At 40.4% G+C, this 26,911-nt stretch overlaps 1 long non-coding RNA gene across 2 annotated transcripts in view; it reads left to right on the top strand.

Moving 5' to 3' along the window:
• Positions 1 to 26,911, top strand: part of LOC132826962 (uncharacterized) — a 55,673-nt gene that overhangs the window by 8,031 nt on the left and 20,731 nt on the right. Inside the window, exons 2-3 of one of the 2 annotated variants that reach the window (XR_009645944.1) lie at positions 19,906 to 19,930; positions 21,672 to 21,760. This is a non-coding gene — a long non-coding RNA (uncharacterized LOC132826962). Of the gene's footprint in view, positions 1 to 19,905; positions 19,931 to 21,671; positions 21,761 to 26,911 lie in introns of those variants that run through there. The other variant, XR_009645943.1, reaches the window with a different exon arrangement.

Here is a 26,911-nt window from a genome sequence, read left to right as displayed (position 1 = left end):
GGACAGTGAAAACTGGGGTAAGTTGCTCTCTAACAGTTTCCTGGGACTCCTAGATCTTTCCGTGGTCCCAGGATATCACGCTGCTGTGGGTAGGGCGGGTTAAGAATTTGTCCCACTTGTACTGCGGTGCTGAGCTCTACAACACAACCTTCCTAGATTGCCACCATCTTGGATCCCCTCGATGGCACTGTTGATCACCCCTTCCATCACTTTACTTATGATGGAGAGCAAACTGATTGGACGATAATTGGCTGGGTTGGATTTGTCCTGCTTTTTATGTACAGGACATACCTAGGCAGTTTTCTATATTGTTGGGTAAATGTCAGTATTGTAACTGGACTGGAAAAGCTTGGCTAGGGGAGCAGCAAGTTCTGGAGGACACGCTTTCAGTACTATCGCCAGAATGTTATCAGTGCCCATTGCCTTTACAGTATCCAGTGCCTCCAGCCATTTCTTGATATCACATGGAGTGAATCGAATTGGCTGGAGACTGGTACCTGGGATTGCTTAGCTCTGTTTATCACTTGCTGTTTATGCCATTTGGCATGCAAATAGTCTTGTTTGGTAGCTTCACCAGGTTGACACCTCATTTTTAGGTATGCCTGCAGAAAGACACCAGTCAAAGCTGTTCCTACCAAACTGTAACAAAGATCTGTTTAGTTGTCAGTCCTTCTCACTGCCGCAAAGTGTTACTGTTAAGATGTGTAGCTCTGGAAAAGCACACGGCAGGAGCAGGAGAATCGACGGTTCGGGCATAAGCTCTTCATCAGGAATGTGGCATTTGGGCGGCGGGGGGGTGTTGGGGCGCTGGTAAATAAAGGTTGGGGGGGGAGGGCTTGGGGGGAGGGCTCAGGGGCAGGTTCTGGGAAGGTGTTGGAGAAATTTGCCCAACAGGTTAGAGATCACAAAAAACAGTTCGAAGTGAAATTAACAGTTTATTGCAAGCGATATCGCTGGAGGAAAAATTGACCAGGCTGACACAGAACTGACAGTCTGCACAGGTAGATCAGATTTCTCCTCCCAGAGCTGAGGATGAGACCAGTTTTATAATAATACTTTACAATGACACTGATTAAGAAATGGGAAACTACAATGTTTCTGTAAATGGGGTAATTTAGTTACAAGGGTGCTAATTGGAAAACAGTTTAATTGGATGAATGTCCTGTTCCTTTACACAATGCAACATCCTGACAGTATCATGGTTCCATTCATCTCCACAGGTAGGTATTAAAGTCTTTTCTAAATTGGTGAGGTGCTTCCATTGTCCTGTTCCTGGAGCATGTCCTTTGCTGGTGCCTGTCTGTCTGTCCTGCTCTTTGTGTGGCTTTGGTATTGCTGGGTTGTGAAACTGCCCTTAAGGCTTTGACATATCTGTGGTGCCCTGTCACGTCCATGGGAGCTTACCTTGTCTGCATGCTGTCTGATCCAGTTTGTGAGCTGGATCTGGGATGAGGTGGGCAGAGGAGAGATTTGGAAACTAGTGAAGTTGACATTGATGCCATGCAGTTGAAGGTCCCAAGATGGAAGATAAGACATTCTTCTTCCAGTCTTTGGTTGGCTTGGATTTGGCAATGGAGGAGGCCCGGGACTTGCATGTCCTTGGTGGAATGGGATGGGGAATTGAAGTGGTGGGCCAGAAAGAAGTGGAGTTGTTGGGTGCATGTGTCCCAGAGATGTTCCCTGAAATGTTCCATCAATTGGTGTTCTGTCTCCCGCTGTAGAAGAGACCACATCAAGAGCAATGGGCACAGCAGATGAGGTGGGTGAATGTGCAGGAAAATCGCTGCAGGATGTGAAAAGATCCTTTGGGGCCTTGGACAGAGGTGAGGGGGGAGATGCTGGCGCAGGCTTTACATCTCTCTTGGCAGCAAGGGAAGGTGCCAGGTGTGGATGGCACGGACCTAACGAGGGAATGATCTCTGTGGAACATGATATGGGGTGGGGACACATTCACCCCCCACATTCCTGATGAAGGACTTATGCCTTTCTGCTCCTCAGATGTTGCCTGACCTTTTCCAGAGCCACACTTTTTGACTCTGGCTCTCTAGCATCTGCCGTCCTCACTTTATCTCAGAAATAATTTCTTGTCTAAGTAGAAAATGTCTGTTTTTTGCAACTGTACAGAAGCTTTGAAACATGTAAAAATTATGATTTCTTTTTCTGTCTGTGATGGATGGACAGGTATGATTTGGAGCCTTCATGTACAAACAGATGATTTTTATAAATAAAGTTTATTTTTGAAATAAAGAGGAACAATCACTTGTTAGGATACAAGACCATGCAAAGCTGTCACAGTCACTGCTATTAAAGCAAAACTACTGAAGAATGCCAGAAATCTGACATTAAGGTTTTACAAAATGTTGGAAATGCTCAGCAAGTCAGTGCGTGGTTATCTAATTGAATAGCATTGATCAACAAGGGAAATGAGAAATGATATAAAACTAAGAGACAGAACTTATTAAAAAAAGCTGAGGTTGCCAACTCAGAGAAGATATAAAGAATAGCAAACGGATTCTAGTTGGGTCCTACAGGACTTGGCACAGGTACTCATGCTGTTTATGGTGTACGTTAATGATTTGGATCTGAATGTAGGAAGTATGAGCAAGAAGTTTGCGGATAACACAAATATTGAGGATAGGTGTAAATTGCGCGACAGTATCAAAGGACTGGTCATGTGGTCAGAACAGTGGCAAGTGAAATTCAACCTTGAAAAGTTCCAACAATATACCTTCTGCCCAGCCCCACTCCCCTCCCATTTATCTCTCAGCCCCGGCCCACAAGCCTCATTCCTGATGAAAAGCTAATGCTTGAAACGTTGATTCTCCTGCTTCTCGGATGCTGCCTGACCTGATTTCTTTCCCAGCAACACACTCTCGACTAAGATGATAGTGTCCTTATCCAGCAGATCAAGTGGGTAATGTTAAGTCAGCAGGGTCAGTGGAGAAAGTGAACAGGAACATGAAACATGGTGGTCTTGGGGAGAAGTATTTCAAGAGGGTAAATACTTTTCTCTGTACCAGGAGTTGTGAAAGTTGCTGCATGACTTGTGTCAGGGTTAAGAATGTTTCATAGCTAGACAAACTTGACAGTAGGAGGGGGGGATCCAGTTATACTCCATGTACGAACCAATGACATGGGTTGAATACTGATGAGAGAGTTTGAGGAGGTAGGGGTTCATATTAGAGGGTGGCACGGTGGCTCAGTGGTTAGCACTGCTGCCTCACAGTGCCAGGGACCAGGTTTGGGCGACTATCTGTGTGGAATTTGTACGTTCTCCCCATGTCTGTGGGTTTCCTCCATGTGCTCCAGTCAAAGGTATGCAGGTTAGGTGAATTGGCCATGCTAAATTGCCCATACTGTGCAGGGATATGGAGGTTAGGTGCATTAGGCATGGGAAACGTAGGGTAATAGGAAAGGGGAACAGGTCTGGGTGAGATACTCTTTGGAGGATTGGTATGGACTTGTTGGGCCAAATGGCCTGTTTTCACATTGTAGGGATTCTATCCTATTCTATGAAATGAAAATGCAGAAGCTCAAAGTTAATCTCTGTATTGTTATTTTAGCATATGTCAATTGGTCTTGTGTTAACCAGATTAGAATCTTGAAGTTAAGATTGAATGACTGATATGAGAAACAGAATATTCGGTTTACAGCTTATTGCCACCAATGCTGGGGAAAGAGGGAGTTGCTTCTTTCAAATGAGCACTGTTGAAATGGGTAAAAATCAGAAATTCTAAAGAAACATAGCAGGGTCTAGTGGCATCTGTGGACAGAAAACAGTTAGCATTTTGAGACCAGTGATCTTTCTTCAGAACAGGGTCAAACTCGACTCAAAAGTATTAACTAGTTTCTGTCCAAAGATGCTGCCAGATCGATTGAGTTTCTCCAGTAATTTCTATTTTCAATTTTTCAGATCTCCAACATCTGTTCTTTGTTTTAAAGGGCTGAAACAGGGTTGGTTAATTGAATATTTGGGCAGTTGATTAAGCTTTAATCAAGGCAAGGGAAGATTTAGGAAAAGGTAAATTTAAAGGGTATAAGAAAACTGTCAAGGCTGTGGAGCAGTTATTTAGGAAAAGTCAATGGTCAAGATGGATCAGAGATCTGAGCAATGTAGAGCAACAAAAGTACTTCAGGGAAAAGCATAAAAGCTAAAGTGATTTCAGTTCATGAATCACTAGAACAAGATAGATGAATTAATATCCTAGATAGAAATAATGAATTGATTGGCTGCAGGGTGACAAAGATTGGGAATTGATTATTACAGGACATTTGACCCAAAGGTGATTAAAATGAAGGAAAATGAAGGTCATCTGGATAAATAGAGTGGGATAAAGATGATAGAGAAAATATCTTTTCTCAGAATACAAGTTGTTTTTACAATCCCAAAACAGACTGCCAACTTTGTTATAATCTGGCTAGGACTAATAGTTTTTATTTTTAAAACAAAATGTGAGACCCGGGGCTTACTAAGATGATAATGCACACAATTCCTTTCATTTTTCCTTCTTCCCTTTGGCCTGGGAAACTGTCTCTTCGCTTCTGTCTGTTGAATCTACCATTTGACAGATAGTGGGATGGGGTGGGGTGAGGAGGGTGATTAGAGGCTTTTTTTGAATTGTTTATATATGGAACAGGTTGCTAATAAAATTTGAAGACATTTCCCACTCCAAAGGAGATGTAAATATTTAATATTGAAATATTAGACAAAGAAATTGGACTCAAATATGCAGTTTGCATCATTCAGCACAACTTCAATCCATTGAATTTCAAGAGGTAGTAATCAACATGAAGTGATGAGTAGAAACAAATGGTATCAAACACAGATGACAGGGAGAGTACTGAACCTACCAGTTGGTAAACCAGCAGGTAAAACTTCTTTTTAGCTTAGTCTGAGCACTAGTCAATGAATCGTTCAATAGTCCAAATTTACAATAAGTTGGCAGTGGAGTAGGGCATCTGAGCCCAGGGTTCGTCTGCTCCGTCCAGTTTTCTTTTTATTTCTCTTTACTTTCTTTCTCTCTTTGCTCATTTTTTGTTCTTCTTTGCTCCTTTATTTTACTTGCCTCTTGTTGAAGAGCTCTTACTTTGCGAGTGAGCCCTGCGGAGACATGTGACAGCATTGGAGAGAGTTTGGATTCCTAGCAGCTTCTGCATCAATGAGACCGTTCTAGCGCTGAATGTTGGCTGCTGCAGTGGAGGCAAGCTGGGTTCCCAGTGATGTCTGCATCCAGTGCAGATTTGTGGAGGCTGCAGTGGCAAGTTTGGGCACAGTACAAGTTCCGGCAGCAGCGGCTGCATTGGCGAGGTGGGCTTGAAGTGGACTTATGGTGGCAGTGGAGTTAAGTTTGGGCTGGTGTGGTACCCAATGGCAACAGCGTCAGCGAGGTCTGGCGAGGGTGTTAGTGGAGATGAGATGGGATAGAGGAGTGCTGACTTTTGATACGATGGTGGCAGCCTGGTGAAGGGACTCGTGCCTGGCCACCAGGCCCAAGGCAGAGCATTTAACAAGAAGGACTGTTAAAAGTTGACCACTTTTTCTTGATTTATTTATTCTTCTATCTTTATATTCTATGTTTTGTTTTATTTTTCAGTGTTTTTAGATGATGCTGGATGACAGTACACACTTTCCATTGTATTCAGTAACAAAATACATGTGACAATAAATACATCAAATCTAATCATATCTTTGTCTGGTATTTCACTTTGAAATATCCGGAGAGGAGTGAAAGAAAAGTGTGCTGTAATAACCAATAATAATCTTATGAACTTTCTGTTGTCTTTGCTATGCAATTTGAAGGTCAAGTCAGGAAATCAGAAGAGAAATAAGCCATGGAGCCATTTGATTGGCTACAAAATGTGCACCGTAAATTTCTTTATGGCTGGGTTGTTGATCTTAACTTGGTTATGTGGATGGGATGCCAATTCTGTTATTGAGGTCAAATTGAAAATCAACTTAAGCTGACTTCAGATCATGTACCTTGCAGGAGCCAATTTAGGAACACAAGCAGGGAAATCAGCATGAGATGCCTGTCAGACCTTTACCACGAAACAGTGACAAATATGGAAGGTCAACATGAGTGTCATTATTATCCTCTATACAAGGTGGTTTATTGTGTTTTCTTTGAACAGGTTGCTAATTGAAGTATGAAAAATAAGAAGGACAATATTATTAAGCATTAATATTTTATAACCTAATCTTTGTCTATTCAAAGCTAGTTCAAACAAAATAATGCTGATCTTGTATAGACAGCTTGTTTAAAAATGTGACATATTTTGATCAAAGGAATCTCGTACTGTGAAGTCCAGTCTGGAATTTCTATTCTGGAACTTTACAGAAATCTACCCAAGTATGAAAAAAAGACGTCCATATAATGTACTTATAAGTATGAAAATCTGTGTTTTAATAATGTGCTATTTTATGTTAAGGATATAGAAACAGATATAAGTCATCAAGCCTGTTCCACCAATTAATATGATCATTGTTGGTTGAACACTTCTATGCCTTCTATCCACACTAGCCCCATAACCCTTTTTGCTATTGATAATCAAAAGTTTATTAACCTCTATTTTAAATGTACTCAGACTAAGCTCCTACAGCCATCTGGGGCAGAGAACTCCAAAGGTTCACTAGCTCTGGATAAAATAAACTTTTTATCTGGATTCTAGATCCCTTAACTAGGGGAAACATCTTTCCTGTGTGTACACACTGTCTACGTTTTCGAGGATTTTGTAACTTTCAAAGAGATTGCCTCTCATTCTTCAAAACATTAAAGAGTGCAGGCCATTTTGGCTCAATCTCTCTTCATGAACTTTCTAACCATTCTGGGAACACTTCTGGTGAACATTTTTTGTACTCCCTCTGTGGCATTAATATCCTTCCTGAAATAAGGAGACCAAAAGTGCACACAGGAAACCGGATACAGCCTAACCAAGCTCCTATACAATCAAAACAAGACTTCATTACTCCTCTCAAATCTTCTTGCAATAAAGGTTACCTTCCTAATAGCTTGCTACATCTGAATGTTAGCCTTATTGGCCAGGGCACTCCCATCTCGTTCGTACGTCTACACTTTGAAGCTTCTCAAAATTTAATAAATAATTTGCATGTGTATTCTTTCTCCTGATGGGATAAATCACATTTATTTTTCTGATGAATCACATTATGTTCCATTTGCCTGTTCTTGCCCAATCACTAAGCCTGACCAAATCCACCTGAAATATTTTATATGGTCCTCACAAAACAACAACTGCTTAGTTTAGTATCATTTGAAAATTTGGAAACATTAATTGTGCCCAAATTCATACTCAAATCATTGATATATGTCAGTGAATAGCTGGGGTCTGAGTATTGATCTTTACAGTACTCCAATATTTATGAATTATGACAGAATCTTTAAGACCAGGAAGATATAAGTTTAAGGCGAGGAGTATGTGGTTCAGAGGAGACCATGGGTGATAGAAATATGGAACATGCTGCCTGAGAGAGTTGGTGGCAAGTTCTGTTCCAAATTTAAGAAGCGTCTAGATGGGCACTTAAAACTAGTAAGATATGGTAGGCTATGGATCGAGTGCATGTAAATTAGATTAGTGTAGTTTTGTGTTTGTTGTTTGATTATTAACATGGTGGGCTAAGCTGTGTGCATGTTTCTATGTTTGTTTCTATGCTGTGTGACTCGATAGAGTGTTGGAGAATGATTACCAATGTTTCAGCTATCTCTATAGCCACCTCCTTTCAACACCTTGGAATGTAGACCATCAGATCTCACTCTCCGTAATTTCTCTCATACAACCTTCTTGTTAATACTAATCTCTTTGAACTCCTTACTCTCCCTAGTCACTTGGATATCTAATTCTGAGATATTCCTATGTTGTCTTCGGTGAAAACAGACAAAGTAATCATTTAGCTTCTTTGCCATTTTTCTGTTCCCCATTATAAATCCTTCTAATGGACCCACATTCATCTTAGCTAAACATTTCCTTTTTGGAACGTGTAAAATGATTAACAGTCCATTTTTAATTTTTTTTGATAACTTCCTTTTGTATTCTTTATTAGTCTCTTGGTTCTCCTTGTTGTTCTATAAAATTCAGTCCTCAGATTTATTGCTATTTCTGATCACTTTATAAGCCTTTTGTTTTAGTTTTATACAAGTATTAATTTCCTTTGACAGCCATGATTGGCTGATCTTTTTGTGTTTTTGTACCTTGATGGAATGCATATATGCTTTAGCCATGTCATAGTTCTTTAAAAAAATTGCTTGTGTACAGTCATGCCTTTTAATGTATTTTCCTAATCCAGTTCAGCCAACTTGTCACTCATAGTTCCATAATTTTTCTTATTCAAACTTAACAATCCTGCTTCAGATTGAACTACCTCACTTTCAACTGTAATTTAAAATTCTATCATATCATGGTCATTCATCCCGAAAGGTTCTTTCCCAACAAGATTCCAGAATAGCCTTTAGTCCTTCAACATTCTACTATAGAAAACCATCCCTAAGACAGTGCAGAAACTCTTCCTCCTCAGCTTTAGTGCTCCCTTAGTTTACCCAGTCTGTCTACAGGTTGAAGTCAGGGACTAGGAGAAAGTGAGGACAGCAAATGCTGGAGAGTCCGAGGTGCTGCTGGAAAAAGCACAGCAGATCAGGCAGCGTGTGAGGAGTAAGAGAGTCAACATTTCAGGCAGGACCCTTCTTCAGGACCTAGGTTGATGTCACCCATGATGATTCTGTACAGTATATGCTGCAAGCTTCTATCATCTTCTGATTTATACTGTGCTCTTATATTACTACTATTATATAGAACATTACAGTGCAGTACAGGCCCTTCAGCCCTCAATGTTGCGCCAACCTGTCATACCAATCTGAAGCCCATCTAACCTACACTATTCAATGTACGTCCATATACTTGTCCAATGATGACTTAAAGTACATTTAATCTACTACTGTTGCAGGCAAAGCATTCCATACCCTTACTACTCTCTGTGTAAAGAAACAACCTCTGACATCTGTCCTATATCTATCACCCCTCAATTTAAAGCTATGTCCCCTTGTGCTCGCCGTCACCATACTTGGAAAAAGGCTCTCCCTGTTCACCCTATCTAACCCTCCGATTATCTTATATGTCTCCATTAAGTCACTTCTCAACCTTCTCTCCAACGAAAACAGCCTCAAGCCCCTCAGCCTTTCCTCCATATAAATCTCCTCTGCACCCTTTCCAAAGCTTCCACATCCTTCTTATAATGTGGTGACCAGAACTGTACACAAAACTTCAAGTGTGGCCGCACCAGAGTTTTTACAGCTGTAGCATAACCTCATGGTTCTGGAACTCGATCCCTCTATTATTAAAAGCTAAAACCTGTATGCCTTCTTAACAACCCTGTCAACCTGGGTGGCAACTTTCGAGGATCTGTGTACCTGGACACCGAGATCTCTCTGCTCATCTATGCTACCAAGAATCTTACCATTAGCCCAGTACTTTGCATTCCGGTTGCTCCGATCAAAGTGAATCACCTCACACTTGTCCGCATTAAACTCCATTTGCCATCTCTCAGCCTAGCTCTGCAGCTTATCTATGTCTCTCTGTAACCTACAACATCCTTTGTCATTATCCACAACTCCATTGACCTTAGTGTCATCTGCAAATTTACTAATGCGTTCTTCTATGCCCTCCTCCAGGTCGTTTATAAAAATGACGAACAGCAGTGGATCCAACACCGACCCTTGCAGTACACCACTCATAACTGGACTCCAGGATGAACATTTCCCATCAATCACCACCCTTTGTCTTCTTTCAGCAAGCCAATTACTGATCCAAATTGTTTTATCTCCCACAATCCCATTCCTCCGCATTTTGTACGATAGCCTACTGTGGGGAACCTTATCGAACGCCTTGCTGAAATCCATATATAACACATCAAACGGTTTACTCTCATCTACCCGTTTGGTCACATTCTCAAAGAACTCAATAAAGTTTGTGAGGCACGACCTACCCTTAACAAAACCGTGCTGACTATCCCTAATCAAATTATTATTTCTAGATATTATAAATCCTATCTCTTATAACCTTTTCCAACACTTTACCAACAACTGAAGTAAGGCTCACTGGTCTATAATTACCAGGGTTGTCTCTACTCCCCTTCTTGAACAGGGGAATCACATTTGCTATCCTCCAGTCTTCTGGCACTATTCCTGTAGACAATGACGATTTAAAGATCAATGCCAAAGGCTGGGCATTCTCCCTGGCTTCCCAGAGGATCCGAGGATAAATCCCATCCTGCCCAGGGGACTTATCTATTTTCACACTCTGCATTATTTTCTTTTCCACACCTTGTCTCCCTTACAGCTTTTCTATCAAGCTTAACTCCGTTACAATTTGAGCTACTGCTCAGATTCCCATCCCTTTGACAAACTTGTTTAAACCAGCTCCAAGAGCACTGGTAAATCTAGGTAAATGAGGATCCTGAAATTGTAATCCCTTCAGCATTTTCTCATTTGCCATGGAACTGGTCTTCAGAAATTGGATATCTTCCTGCCTAAACTTTTTCTCTAGCCACATGTTCTTATACTCGCTAGCATGTAGCACACAGAATAATCCTGAGACTACTGCTCTTTACGAGCTGCTTTTTAATGTTCTTCCTAAATGCCTGAATTGTGCTTTCAGGATGTCATCTGTCTTCTCACATGTCATTGGTACCAATGTTGGGCCACAACCACCAGGTGATCCTAATCTGCTGGAACAATATCCCAACTCCACTTGTGTCGTTCTTGATTTATGGAATACCCTGTCATTTTTGCCTTTCCATTCTCCTTTCTTCTTCCCTATAAAGCTGACATGTCTGTGGCACCAAGAACATGTCTTGAATTTGTGGGATTGTGTTCAAATAATGACCGAAATCGGTGATTGACAAAAATAGCCGCCTTTATTCAGCAACTACGATAAACACCAGTTTGAGGTGGCAATAGAATCCCGAAATACAGTTCTTTCAGGAGCCCCTTTATACACAGTTCTTCCATATATTAAAATTTCATTACTGTGGTATTACATTTTTTATCTGTAGTACACACAGATTTGAGGGGCTTCTGTCCTGGGAGACAGGAGTTGGGTTAAAACGTTCTTAGTGCTGGCTGTTATTTCTGATGGGATTAAGAGTGTCTATCTGATCTATTTGCATGATTAAGAGGCATTAGTCCTTTTGTCCTTTAAGGTAGTAAATGTTAGTAAAAATACTAGTTCTATATGCCCTAAATAAGTTAGAAATTGTACCTGTACTTAATAAAAGAACAAAGGACATTAAACTGATTACCACAGCTGGGTTGTGAGATTTGTTTACTATTTGCCGGGTGTGAGTTTCATTCATTCATGCTATTTCACTTAAGTGCTGATTTGACAGTTTCTTAAAGAGATAAAATGGTCCAGTTAAAACATATTTAACAAGTACATACTAATTGGGGAAATTGTTTGGTGCCCTGTAATGTATTTGGGTCCAGGAGATGGTTGGTAAAGGCTGATTAATATTATAATGTTTCATGGAGACATGATGGCAGGGGTGGTAATTTTCTATACGCTACACTTATTTAGAGGTAAACCCTGCTTGTAGCAAGGGCTGATAAGGTGTTGTAAGGTGGGTCAATGGTTAATATTGCGGCCTGACAGCGCCAGGAACCTGGGTTCAATTCCAGCCTCTGGCAACTGTCTGTCTGGAGTTTGCACATTCTCCCCGTGTCTGTGTGGGTTTCCTCCAGGTGCTCTGGTTTCCTCCTGCAGCCCAAAGATGTGCAGCTTAGGTGGATTGGCCAAGCTAAATTGCCCATAGTGTTCAGGGATGTGTAGGTTAGGTGCATTAGTCCAGTGAACTGTAGCGTAATAGGGTAGGGGAATGGGTCTGGGTGGGATATTCTTTGGAGAGTCGGTGTGGACTTGTTGAGCCAAAAGGCCTGTGTCCACACTGTAGGGATTCTATGAAAATGTAGTAATAGGTTTGAAATGGATTGTTTTGATTAGAAAGGGTTGATTTAAATTTGGTCTATCTTATGATAGTAAAATATACCACAGAACCGCAGTGTTATGGATGAATGAATGAAACCATGTTATCGTAAACAGGTTAGTAAAGGGTTATGAATGAATGAACAGGAACCCCGTATTAATGAATATAGCGAGCTGGTGAGTGAGTTAATAAAGATAACCTGTAACACACTGTCTCTCAAACTACACTCCTCTGAGGATTCACCTCCTTCTCCAATTTCTAAAATAAAATACTGATTGATTAGTATTACTTGCTTCATTACTTAGATTGCCTGGTAGTCACCAATCCCTCTGCTTGTACAATTCTAACCTTCTATATGTACTACCCACATAATCCTCTGTCTCATGGATACAAAATAGTGATTACAGTTGCTGCCAGAGTTCAAGCGTATGTGGCTGGTGACACTTCTGATAGGTGTCTTTCTCTGGGATGCATGGTATGTCCATGCATATCTCAGAATGTACATTCCCTTGTTCCAAATGACTTGTCATCCTGTAACTCAAAGATATTTGTTACTTTTGAATAAAAATAAAGTTACTACTAAATCTTACTAGTAACTTGTTTTCCTTTGGGTTCACTTAATTTTACTCTGACTTAATTTTACTTCACTTTTGCTTGTGTTCCTTTCTGAAATTTAAGGAGGTGTTGCTTTTTTATAAATGGTATCAAAATAAAAAATACCAAAACAAATTATACTCCCTACCTATCAATAATTAGATTTTCTGTGACATTAATCTTGGATTTCATACTCAGCCTGTGTTGGCACAGTGTTCAGAATGAAGCCATTTTCTGTGTTCTTCTTAAAATTGTTCCCACTCAGTGCTCTGTTATGCACAAACCTTAATAACATACTATTGTCCCTTTGCTGCTTTATTGCTGTATTGTTTTTGCCTAAGCATGTTCAATTTCAAGTGATTATGGTGGTCCATTCATGGGATTTCCATTTATGTCACCCACCAAAGTGATTTTACTGTTGTTAGTATGGACTTCATCTTGTATTATATCTACTAACTTTATTGAATATTGAAATATTGAGGTTATACTTTGTTTTTATAGAAGGTATGCATGGTATGTCCATGCATATCTCAGACTTGTCATCCTGTAACTCAAAGATATTTGTTACTTTTGAATAAAAATTGATTCGCAGTCTTGACAGTAAGAGAAGGGAAACAAAGAAAATATTTGTTTCAAACCAGTCAAAGTTCAGTCATTCCACCCATTTTAAATAGCATAGAGGTATTTGCATTTCACCACAAATAATAAGAATGACTATAATTACACAATTTCTTATTTTAAAAATGTAAAACTCATTTGCTTTTGGCCACTCTCACCCCTGCACTTTGTTATTTGCCTTTATATTGTTCTCTACAGTCTTTTATTGTGGTATTTAACTCCAGTACATCAGACTCAACATCTGTGCTCATGTTGTCTCCCAATTAGTTCAAGCTCAATTTTCTGTCTCATCTTTAGATATAACATCATCTTTCTGTAAGGACCTAGTCTGATTAAACAGAATGGGAATTGCATTCTTGTTATAGAATTATCAATCTAAAGTTATCCCAGAACTTTCTGCTTAATAGCTAAACAATATTGATTGATTTATTGTCAAGTGTACTCAAGTACAGTGAAAAGCTTTGTTTGAGAGTAGTACAGGCAGATGTAAGCAAGGATGTATAAATCAAAAAGACTTACAGGCATACAGGTTACATTGCACTCGGCGAGATCAATGTTAGCAAGATCAGGAGACTTGGACACAGTAAGGAAGTCAGAGTCAGATAGATGTGAAACTGGAAAAGATGCTGTCAGACTGCATCCGAGAAGTAGGAAAGTCAACATTTCAGGCTGAAAAATTGACTTTCCTGCTCGTTGGATGTTGTCTGACCTGCTATGCTTTTCCAGCTTAACATCTACTGACGTTAGCAAGATCAGCATTGTTTGAGGCTGGAGTCCATTCATCAGTTTAATAGGGGCCAGGAATAAGCCGTTCCTGAACTTGCTGGTGTATGTGTTCATCTTCTGTGTCTTCTGCCTGATGGAAGAGGTTGTAGGAGATCGTTATGAGTGTGATGGGTCTTTGATAATGTTGGCAGCCTTTCTGTGTAAGTGGATCCATGGATGGAAGGGTGGCTTCTGTGATAGTCTGGGCTGTGCATACCACCTTCTGTAATTTCTAATGGTCCTGGGCAGAGCAGTTGACACACCAGGCTGTTATGCACCCAGACAGAATGCTTTCAGGGGTGCATCTGTAGAAGTTGGTGAGTGTCATTATGGTCATGCTAAAGTTCCTTAGCCGCCTGAGGAAGGTTGTTGTGCCTTCTTGACTATTGCATCTACATGGAAAGACCAGGACAGGTTGTTAGTTATCGTTACTCCGAGGAACTTGATGCTCTCCACCCTCTCGACCTCAGTTCTATTGATGTAGTTGGGGGCGTGTTCTCCTCGCTTTCTGAAGTCAATGATCCGTTATTTAGTTTTGCTGATGTTCAGAGAGAGGTTGTTCTCATCAAACCATGTCACTAAACCCTCTATCTTCCGTCTGTATTTTGAATTGTCTTTGTTAGATATCCGGCCTACTAAGGTCAGCAGATTTGGAGATGGCGTTCATTTGGAATTTAGCAATAGAGTCGTGGGTGTACTGGAAGTACAATATACTTAATGTACAATATACTTAATGTACAACATACTTAAAAGCCTGAACAAAGAACAAAAAAAATTGACTCTCAATTTCAAATTCTACTTTGATCTTAATAGTAACACAGTTTTCAAATTTTAACAGCACCATCTGATAAGAAATGGTCAGTCTGTATCACAAAGAAGTTTGAAAATTTTCTCATTTGATACAAATAAAACGAGGGTTCTGATGTTTCAAAAAGAAACGGGAGGGGGGTAAAAGAGGTGATGAAGTGGCATTGCTAATCAGGGATAGTATCACAGCTGCAGAAGGGGAGGTTGTTGAGGAGGGTTTGTCCACTAATCAGTATGGGTGGAAGTCACAAACAGGAAAGGAGCAGTCACTTTTACTGGTAGTTCTCTACAGACCCTCCCAAAAGCAACAGAGGAGCAGATTGGGGGGCAGCTTTTGGAAACGTGCAGAAGTAACAGGGTTGTTCTCATGGCTGACTTTAACTTGCCTAATATTGATTGGGACCTCCTTAGTTCAAACTGTTTGGATGGAGCAGTTTTTGTCAGGTGTGTCCAGGAAGGGTTCCTGACTCAATATGTAGATAGGCAGATGAGAGGGGAGGTCATATTGGATTTGGTGCTTGGAAATGAACTAAGCCAGGTGTCAGATCTCTCAATGGGAGAGCATTTTGGTGATAGTGATCACAACTCCATGACCTTTACCAAATTTATGGTGAGGGAGAGGAACAGACAGTATGGGAAAATATTTAATTGGGGGAAGGGGAATTACAATGCTATCAGGTAGAATCTGGGGTGCTTAAATTGGGAACAGATGTTCTCAGGAAAATGCACAACAGAAATGTGGAGGTTGTTTAGGGAGCACCTGCTGATAGTGCTGGATAGGTTTGTTGCACTGAGGCAAGGAAGGGATTGTAGTTTGAAGGAACCTTGGGTAACAAGGGATGTGGAACATCTAGTCAAGAGGAGGAACGAAGTTTACTTAAGGTTGAGGGGACAAGGATCAGACGGGGCTCTTGAGAGTTACAAGGTAGCCAGGAAGGAGCTGAAGAATGGACTTTGGAAGCTAGAAGGGGACATGAAAAAACTTTAGCGAATAGGATGAAGGAGAGCCATAAGGCATTCTACACTTATGTGAGGAACAAGAGGATGGCCAGAGTGAGGGTAGGGCTGATCAGGGATAGTGGAAGGAACTTGTGCCTTCAGTTGGAGGAGGTCCTTAATGGATACTTTGCTTCAGTGTTCAGTACTGAGAGGGACCTTAACATTTATGAGGACTGCATGAAATATGCTTGAACAGATTGATGTTCAGAAGGGGGATGATCCTTTGACAATCATAAGGATAGATAAGTCCTCTGGGCCAGACGAGACATACACAAGGTTACTACAGGAAAAGAGGGAAGAGATTGTTGTGCCTTTGGCAATGATCTTTGTGTCGTCCCTGTCCACTGAAGTAGTGCCAGATGATTGGAGGGTGGCAAATGTTATCCTCTTGATCAAGAAAGAGAATAGGGACAATCCCTAGGAATTAGTGACCAGTCAGTCTTATGTCTGTGATGGGCAAATTCTTGGAGAGGATTCTGAGAGAGAGGATTTATGATTGCTTGGAAAGCCATAGTTTGATTAGAGATAGTCAGCATGGCTTTGTGAAGGGCAGGTCATGCCTCACAAACCTCATTGAATTCTTTGTGGTTGTGACAAAACACATTGAAGGTAGAGCAGTGGAAGTGGTGTGCATGGATTTTAGCAATGCATTTTATAAGGTTCCCCATGGTAGGCTCATTCAGAAAGTAAGGAGGCATGGGATACAGGGAAATTTGGCTGTCTAGATACAGAATTGGCTGACTCATAGAAGACTCATAGGTGGTACTAGATGGAAAGTATTCAGCCTGGAGCCCCATGACCAGTAGTGTTCAGCAGGGATGTGTTGTCGGACCTCTGCTCTGTGATTTTTATGAATGACTTGGATGAGGAAGTAGAAGGGTGAGTTAGAAAGTTTGGGGATTACACGACGGTTTGGAGTGGTGGGTAGAGAGGAGGGCTGTTGTAGGTTGCAACAAGACATTGACAGGGTGCAGAACTGGGCTGAGAAATGGCAGATGGAGTTCAACCTGGTTCATTTTGAAGTGATTCATTTTGGAAAGTTGAATTTGAATACAGATTACAGGGTTAAAAGCAGGATTCTTGGCAGTGTGGAGGAACAGAGGGATCTTGGGATCCAGGACCATAGATCTCTCAAAGTTGCCATCCATGTTGATAGGGATATTAAGAACGCGTATGGCATGTTGCTTACATTAGCAGGTGGATTGAGTTTAAGAGCCATGAGGTTTTGCTGCAACTCGATAAATCCCTGGTTAGATCACACTTGGAATACTGTATTCAGTTCTGGTCGCCTCGTCATAGGAAGGATGTGGAAGCTTTAGAGAGGTGCAGAGGAGATTTACCAGGATGCTACCTGGACTGGAGGTTTTTCTCTTGTGAGATAAGGTTGAGGGAGTGAAGGCTCATTGGAGCAAAGAAGGATGAGAGGTGACTTGATAGAGGTGTACAAGATGATGAGAGGTTTAGATAGAGTGGACAGCCAGAGAATTTTCCCAGGGCAGACATGGCTGTCACAAGGGGGCATAATGTTAAGGTGATTGGAAGAAGGTTTTAGGGGAGATGTCAGAGGTAGGTTCTTTACACAGAGAGTGGTGAGTGCGTGAAATGCACTGCCAGCTGTGTGAGTAGAGTCAGGTATATTAGGGACATTTAAACGAATCTTGGATAAGCATACAGATGATAGTAAAATGAAGGTATATAGTTTAGTTTGATCTTTGAGTCGGTTAAAAGGTTGGCACAACATCGAGCTGAAGGGCCTGTACTGTACTGTTCTATTCTATGTTCTATTGTGGGATTGGTATTTAGTGGAGAACAAACTGTTTTCAGTAAAACAGATCCCACCAAAACAATGTTACCTGCTGGAAGTATCATTCAGTTTATTTAGTTTTGGAAATTTTCCTTCTGCAGTTTCTGCCTTCTTACATGATTTTGAAAAGTATCATTCTGCAGAAATCTGATCTGCATTCTCACAAATATGTGACCAAAGAGCTAAATGGAAATTTAAATGATCTTTGGTAAGGTCCTGGGGAATGTTGCTGAACAAACCACTGTGCCACCGTGCCGCCCACGGCTGGTTGAATCTTCACTGGTACCTCAAAATAGACTCTGTTCTCTCCAACTATCTAGTTTCCTTTATTATACCTTTCTTGTTAATTTGTTCTCAAGTTTTGACAACCACCGAACCATGAGGACTCCATTTAATTCTGTTTTGAGACAATTCTATAGTCTTTATTTCATTTTATAAGCAACTGAATTTTCACCCTCGACTTTTATTTCTGTCGGGAACACCACAGTGTGGTCTTCCTCTTGCACTGTTTGAGAATTCCTCTCTGGCATATATTTCATTTTCTGACTTTGGACTGGCAACATATGGTATTTTACTCTCCATCCCTCATTTTTGGCCGTCATCCTGAAAATGCAGCCAATATTTAAACTTGACACTGGCTTTTCTTGTACTTTCATTTTTGTCACATTACTGTAGATTTTTTGAGAATAATGGTCATCCAGGTAACCATTCTGGGATATTTGCCTTTAGATGTCATAGTTCTGACCTGGCCAGGTGTTAGATTTGGAGGTAAGTGAGCACTTTGGTGATAATGACAACAATTCGGTTGTTTACTTTAGTGATGAAAAGGGATAGGTATATACGGCAAGGGCAAGAGTTACTGCTGGGGGAAAGGCAATTATGATGCGATTAAGCAAGATTTAAGATGCTTGGGATGAGGAAGGAAACTGCAGGTGATGGGCACAATTGAAATGTGGAGCTTATTTGAGAAACAGCTACTGCATGCCCTTGATAAGTATGTACCTGTCAGGCAGGGAGGAAGTAGTCGAGCGAGGGAGCCATGGTTCACTAAAGAAGTTGAATCTTTTGTCAAGAGGAAGAAGGCGGCTTATGTTAGGGTGAGATGTGAAGATTTAGTTAGGACGCTTGAGATTTATAAGTTAGCTAGGAAAGACAAAAAGAGAGAGCTAAGAAGGGGACATGAGAAGTCGTTGGCAGATAGGATCAAGGAAAACCCTAAAGCTTTCTATAGGTATGTCAGGAATAAAAGAATGACTAGAGAAAGATTAGGACCAATCGAGGACAGGAGTGAGAAGTTGTGTGCGGAGTCAAAGGAGATGGGGAAAGTGCAAAATGAATATTTTTTGTCGGTATTCACACTGGAAAAAGACAATGTTGTCGAGTAGACTAGACGGAATTGAGGTTGACAAGGAGGAGGTGTTAGCAATTCTGGAAGTTTGAAAATAGATAAGTCCGCTGGGCCGGATGGGATTGATCCTAGAAATCTCTGGGAAGCCAGGGAGGAAATTGCAGAGCCGTTGGCTTTGATCTCTATGTCGTCATTGTCGACAGGATTAATGCCGGAAGACTGGAGGATAGCAAATGTTGTTCCCTTGTTCAAAAAGGGGAGTAGAGACAACCCTGGTAATTATAGACCAGTGAGCCTTACTTCAGTTGTGGGTAAAGTGTTGGAAAAGATTATATGAGATAGGATTTATAATCATCTATCAAAGGAATACATTGATTAGGGATAGTCAACATCATTTTGTGAAGAGAAAGTAATGCCTCACAAGCCTTATTCAGCTCTTTGATTAAGTTTAAAATCACACATCAGGTTATAGTCTAACAGGTTTAATTGGAAGCACTAGCTTTCGAAGCGCTGCTCCTTCATCAGGTGGTTGTGGACTATACGATTGTAAGACACAGAATTTATATCAAAAATTTATAGTATGATGTAACTAAAATTATACATTGAAAAATACCTTGATTGTTTGTTAAGTTTCTCATCTGTTAAAATAATCATGTTAGTTTCACTTCTTTCATATGTAAATCGCAAAACTTTTTTAAAAAAGTTACATTCTTAAGAGAACTTTAACAATTGGTGTCAGCCCAGACAATGTATTGGGTAATACTTTGGGTAATACAAGGTAAACTTGCTCTACTTGGGTCTGTTTAAAATGATAAAGCAAGATGAGTGTTAACTATATTTGCATTCTTGGTGGAATAGATTTGAGGGGCTGAATGGTCTCTTTCTGTTCTTATAGTGGGCATGGGGATAAAACTATAGGGCCAAGGGTGGTTTAGGATGAAATTTATTTCCGCAATGCTGACTATATTTTTAAATATATTTCAGGTCCTGCTGGAACAACAAAAGATACGTAAGTACTAGTTTTTGTTATTAATCTTGAATTAATGTACAGATATTACTTTACCATAAATGGGTGACATTGCTAATTAACAGTTTTGTTTCCTAAAGTAACACACAAAATGAGTTAAGATTGATAAACATGGAGGTGGCCAATTCAGGTTGTGAAACACATGCATTACACACATATAAATATGAAATTACATGTAAACCTCAGCTGATACATGAATGGGCAGGGAGCAGAGGGACACAGACCCCTAGAAAATAAGTGACAGGTTTAGATAGAGGATCTGGATCGGCGCAGGCTTGAAGGGCTGAAGAGCCTGTTCCTGTGTTGTAATTTTCTTTGTTCTTTGAACCATTTGATACAAGAGAGAATTTTTATGTAGCAATTATGAGGATCTCTACTGAGCCTGATAACTTTTCAAGGGAAATTTAAAATTAGTTATTAGCCGAAAGAAGAACATTAAAAAATAAAATCATGTTGTGAAAGTTTCACTGTGACAAATGCAAAAAAATGACTAACAACACTTTTCGTAGGTAGCTCATGCTTTAAACAAGCAAACAGAATTTATCTCCATCTATTTTTAATGACAATCAAAAACTCCAGTTTGTTTGCAATATTTTCACTTCCTTGTCTATTCTGAAAATTCCATACATTCCATTTTATTTCATGTACATTGCTTGTTTGTTTGAAAAAAGTCATTTATATATGTGATAAAAATGATAAGAAACACATAAAGTTTGCTATATCATGAAATCTAACTTCATTTAAAATAAGTATTAAAACAATTCCACTGTAATTAGAATAATCAATGAGTCCAATCTGAGTACATATTCTTATCCAATCATCAGCTTCTGTCAAACATCCTTATTGAAAAGGACACAAAAAGTTCAGAATCTGACATTGTCAACAGCTGACGAAGTTTAGCCTTTTCCTATAGTAAACCTGACACAAGATGTTCATTTGTGATGATGCTGTGCTTTTGACAAAAGCGCATTTCATCAAGGATAATTGGCTCAACAAATACCTTTCATGTCCGGTTTAATTTTGTTTTCTTTCATTCATGGGATGAGGGTGTCGCTGGCTAGTTCAGCATTTATTGCCTATCTCTAATTGCCCAGAGGGCAGTTTGAAGTCAACCACATTGCTGTGGACCTGGAGTTGCATGTAGGCCAGACCAGGTAAGGATAGCAGTTTCCTTACCTAAAGAGCATTAGAGAACTAGATGAGCTTTTCCAGTAATTGATTCATGATCATCATTTGACTCTTCATTGCAGATTTTTAAAAATTCAATTCAAATTCCACCAGCCACTGGCAGGACTTGAACCCAGTCCCCAGAACATTTACCTGGCTCTCTGGATTAGCAATTCAGCCATGACACCACCAGGCCATATCTTAATGATCTTTGTACCCATAAGAATTCTGTTTTCCTAAGACAGCTACACATTCAAGACTTTTAAATAGGATATCAATCTCTTAAGATGCTGCAACAAATTCAAAATGATTGGAGGCTCCCAAGGACTTTGCTTTCTTTTATTTGCCTTTCCCCAATATCGTTTCCACAGTATGCATTTTCCTAGACATTTCTCCCTTGAACTCCAGCTAGGTGAACCCTTCAACCTTGCTTTAAATTCTCACAAACTTACTCTTCAAACTGAATACAAACTCCCATCGTATTCTGCTTGGTAAATATTAGGGTTGCAATGTGCCAGCTCAACAGACATTCTTTTCTTTGTTCTCCTCCTCCCAGTTGGCTGCAGACTCTACAAGATCAAATACAACCTCTTCCGTCTGTGATATTCCTGTATGCGAAACCTGTAGCCTGACCTCAGCAAACCAGCTTCTTTGTAAGGCACACTTCAACGCGTTGCATTAATCTTTTTCTAAGTTTAAAGATGTAATGATCTAGCATAGTCTATAAATTTTACAATTATAACAATAGGGTAATATGCAAGTTGAAGCAGTATCATTTTTATTTCAGCAATATCACCATAATTTGTGTTGAATAACATTACAGATTATCATGTCCGGCCCCACCCAATCATTCATCCACACTGATGTACTTTCAACAAGTGTTCTGTCTACCCATTTTTTCCACAGCATTTCAGCTGACATCTTGTAAATTATTTTTGAAAGATGAAGAATTATACTGAACATCCCAGCCGAAAAGGGAACCTACAGCAAGAAATGGCAGAGCTGAGATCGTGTTAATGACACGCCTCAGTGAAAAGATGGAAATTGTAGAACATCTTGTGAAAATAAATTGTAGATATCACACACAAACAGGATTATTTCCATTTTAATATTCGTATAATGTTTTGATTTGCAAATTTTTAATTTTTTGCTACATTCTTTGGAGCGAACCGCATCCTCATTGTGCTCTTGAGAAAAAGGTATAGTCATGTGATCTTTTGACTGCTAAAACACCCATGTGCTTTTTCTAAAAAAAACTTTGTCAGGAAAAGGAGAAATGCATTGCTGCTAGTCATCCATTTATCAAAGAAGAAGTTAGTCTTCTGTGAAAAGCAAACTGTTTATTTGTTTTTCACAGTTCAATACAAGCTCCAGTCTGCTGTCTCACATTCCTGATAGCTTCCCTTACTGGAAGAAAATGAGCCTTTAAGTATGTGCTCCAACGACTGTCAGTCACACTTTTATTTCCAGAACATGTCCTAGTACATTCTTAAAGAAACTACCAAATTACAACAGTCAGTGTGGCTGATGGCAGGCTGGGTGTATGAGGAAAAGGACTGATAGTAAGGTCATAAAACATCGAACAGTACAGCATAGAACAGGCCCTTTGGCCCATGATATTACGCTAACGTTTATCCTACTCTAAGATCAAACTAACCAACATACCCTTCGTTTTACTATCAGCCATGTGCTTATCCAAGAGTCATTTAAATGTCCCTAATCTATCTGACTCTACTACCACTACTGGTAGTGAATTCCAAGCACTCACCACTGTGTAAAGAACCAACCTTTGACATCTCCCCAAAAAACCTTCCTTCAGTCACTTTAAACTTATGTCCACTTGTGATAGCTATTTCTGCCCTGGGAAAAAGTCTCTGACTATTCACGCCATCTATGCCTCTCATCATCTTGTACACCTCTATCAAGTCGCGTTTCACCCTTCTTTGCTCCAATGAGAAATGCCTCAGCCCACTCAACCTTTCTTCATAAGACATGTCCTCCAGTCCAGGCAGCATCCTGACAAATCTCCTCTGCACTTCCTAAAGTGTGGTCTAACCAGACCTCTATAGAGCTGTAGCATAACCTCGCGGCTCTTAAACTCAATGAAAGCCAACACACCATATGCCTTTTGACAACCCTGTCAACTTGGCTGGCAACTTTGAGGGATCTGTCGACATGGATCCCCAAGATCCCTCTGTTCCTCCACACCGCAAAGAATCCTGCCTTTAACACTGTTTTCTGCATTCAAATTTGACCTTTCAAAGTGACTGACTTCACACTTCATCAGGTTCAACTCCATCTGCCACATCTCAGCCCAGTTCTGCATCCTGTCAATGTCCCATTGCAACCTGCAACAGCCCTCTACACTATCCATAACTCCACCAACCTTTGTGTCACAGGCAAACTTACTAACCCACCCTTCCACTTCCTCATCCAATTCATTTATAAAAATTACAAAGAGCAGAGGGCCCAGAACCGATCTCTGCAGACACCACTGGTCACCAAGCTCCAAGATGAATACTTTCTACCACCACACTCTGTCTTCTATGGGCCAGCGAATTCTACAGCCAGACAGCCACATTTCCCTGTATCCCATGCCTCCTCACTTTCTGAATGGGCCTACCACGGGGAATCTTATCAAATGCCTTGCTGAAATCCATGTACACCACATCCACTGCTTTACTTTCATCACTGTGTTTTGTCACATCCTCAAAGAATTCAATAAGGTTTGTGAGGCATGACCTGCCCCTCTCAAAGCCAAGCTGACTATCTTTACTTGGAAAACCATAGTCTAACTAATCATAAATCCTGTCTCTCAGAATTCTCCCAAATACTTTGCCCACCACTGATGTAAGACTGACTGGTCTGCAATTTTCAGGATCATCCCTTTTCCCTTTCTTGAACAAAGGGATAACATTTGCCACCCTCCAATCATCTGGCACTACTTCAGTGGACAGTGAAGATGCAAAGATCCTCACCAACGGTGCAGCAATCTCTTCTCTCATTTCCTGTATTAACCTGGGGATATCCCGTCTGGCTCAGGAGATTTATCTGGTCGTTATGTTTTTCAAAAGTTTCAGCATATCCTCCTTCTTCACATCAACCTGTTCTAGTGTATCCGTCTGTTTCAGGCTATCCTCAGAAACATCAAGGTCCCTCTCAGTAGTGAATACTTAAGCAAGGTTTTCATTAAGGACCTCCCGTACTTTCTCCGACTCCAGGTGCAAGTTCTCTCCATTATCCCTGATCAGCCCTTCACTCACTCTGGCCATCCTCTTGCTCCTCACGTGTGGAGGATTTTCCTTAATCCTACCTGCTAAAGCTTTTTCATGCCCCTTACTAGTGCTCCTAAATGCATTCTTCATTCCTTCCTGGCTACGTTGTAACCTTGGTAACACTGTCTGATCCTTGCCTCCTCAACTCCTCAAAATGAGTAAGATTAAATGCTTAAGTATGTAGAGATGATTATATTGAGGTTATGCAGGTAGTGCTTAGAGGTTTGTTAGGGATTTTCGTGAAACACTCTGAGGCCACTGTCTGGTATATATGACAAAATAGTACCATAGCAAATGGAGTTTCAATGAAATCATATACTGTCTCTTATGTTTCTGTTCTGGATGCTCTCGAACTGGTGTACCCTTGGAAGTGTCTTTTTTTACATTGTTCTTTCTAAAAGCTACAAAGAGCAAGGTGCGTACACATTTCCACAAAACATATTTTAACCTCACTTCTTTCAACTCAACCTACCATGCTGCAGATGTGTTGTAGGTATATCACCGGTTCACATGCAGGACAGGTCGAACAAATGGAAGTACTGGTGACAAATCACTAGTGATTGCATGTGTTCATTTGGTGTCACATCTTTTGAACTTTAGAATTAGAATCCCTGCAGTGTGGAAACAGGCCCCTCGGCTCAACAAGTCCATATCGACCCTCCGAAGAGTAACACACCCAGACCCGTTCCCCTACATTTACCCCTGACTAATGCACCTAACACTGTGTACAGTTTAGCACAGCTGATTCACCTGGCCTGCACATCTTTGGATTGTGGGAGGAAACCCATGCAGACACAAGGAGAATGTGCAAACTTCACACAGACAGCTGCCTGAGACTGGAATCAAACCGAGATAGGTGTGAGGCAGCAGTACTAACCACTGAGCCACTGTGCTGCCTGTAAATTACATGTCCAATTGGCAAGCAATTTAGCATGGCCAATTTACCTCACCTGCACATATTTGGATTGTGGGAGGAATCCGGAGCACCCAGAGGAAACCCACACAGACACGGGGAGAATGTGCAAACTCCACAAGGACAGACGCCCAAGGCTGGAATCAAACCCAGGTCCCTGGCGCTGTGAGGTAGCAGTGGTAACCACTGAGCCGCCATCTAATGTGAACCCCTAAATCCTCAAAGTTTGTCATCAATGTTCTCATCTTATTACAAGATCAGTATGATCTACCAGCAGACATGTTTTGGATCAAAGAATGGAAAACACAGGCAATCATTCATATTTCTTATGAATGGCCTTCCACTGAATGGTCAGTTGTGAACTACCACAGTGAGAGTTATCTTCACTAGACAAGCAGGGCCTCTGTGCAGCCAACCTCCTCCACTGTGGTCTCAGTACAAACCTCCGTACATATATATGTGTTGAAACGATGCAGGCAATATGAGATGAAATAATGGACAAATTACTTTAAAGTCAGCAAATGAAGTGATTGGTTGGCTTCAGGAATTTGTATTCTCCAAATAATTTTTAAGAGCCACGATCAGTGAGGAAATCTTGTCTCCTTTTAGTTGGACTGCTTAAAATTTGCAGTGTTTTGGCCAGCCATTTTTCAAATTGCCTTGAAGTGTTTTATCTGCTGAAGGTGTTAAACGAATGGAAGTTACTATTGCCATAAGATCGTAATAGGTCTGTCTCCAAACAATTTGGTCTTTACAATCTTATTGCATTACAAATTTGGCCAAATATGTAATATCGACTTCACTTTCTTAAGAACCTGTTTAAATTTTATTTTTGTATAAAATGTAATAAATGGATAACAATTACAATTTTATAATGTTCTGTTGGCCAACACCATGACACTAAAGACACATTTACATTGGGACATATTATTCAAAGTGATAACCTTGTATGGCGATTTAATGGACTTAACCTTGGAACTGAAATTGTACTCATTGGCTTTGCGGTAAACAAATGTTATAACAGCAATGACATAGAAAGTAAATATTACATATATTGTTTTAAATAGCTGGATTAATATGTGACCTTGTGTTATTGATTTCAGTTACAATACAGTTTTCACAAAAGTCATATTTGAAACAATTTGAGGGCACAGACTTCTGTTGCAGAGTGGCTAAGCTAAAGTTTCATCTGCCTCATGTCCTGATAATAGGGTTATTTTTAATGTTGTGGGTAGTATTAATGCTGCATTCTGAATGGGGAGGTTGCAGGCTACTCCAGGTGGAGTGAATAGAGGGCTAGAAAAGTTCTACATGATAGAACTCACTGTGCTGAAATAGCAGTTCATCTCTGCTGTTTGAAAGCAGTTTTGTAACTGTGATAGAGGTGTTTTACAAGTTTCCTGGAATCTCATCTTTTTAATTTCAAACTTAGCTTGCAGAGATTCATTTGCTGTTCTTTACAGACAGAATAGTAGAACGTGAAATCTGTTGTCAGGATGGTTGAAACAGGTGACATTCAAAGACAGGGAGGAATGGCCTTGACAGATCATTTTGTGGTTTGAATTGAGACAAAAGCAGGCATTGTTGCAGATTTTGTTTTAACAATAA

The sequence above is a fragment of the Hemiscyllium ocellatum genome, chromosome 23, assembly GCF_020745735.1.
Source record: "Hemiscyllium ocellatum isolate sHemOce1 chromosome 23, sHemOce1.pat.X.cur, whole genome shotgun sequence".
Lineage (NCBI taxonomy): Eukaryota > Metazoa > Chordata > Chondrichthyes > Orectolobiformes > Hemiscylliidae > Hemiscyllium > Hemiscyllium ocellatum.
Note: the sequence above shows the minus strand (reverse complement) of the source record. Positions and strands in the feature narration are given on the sequence as shown.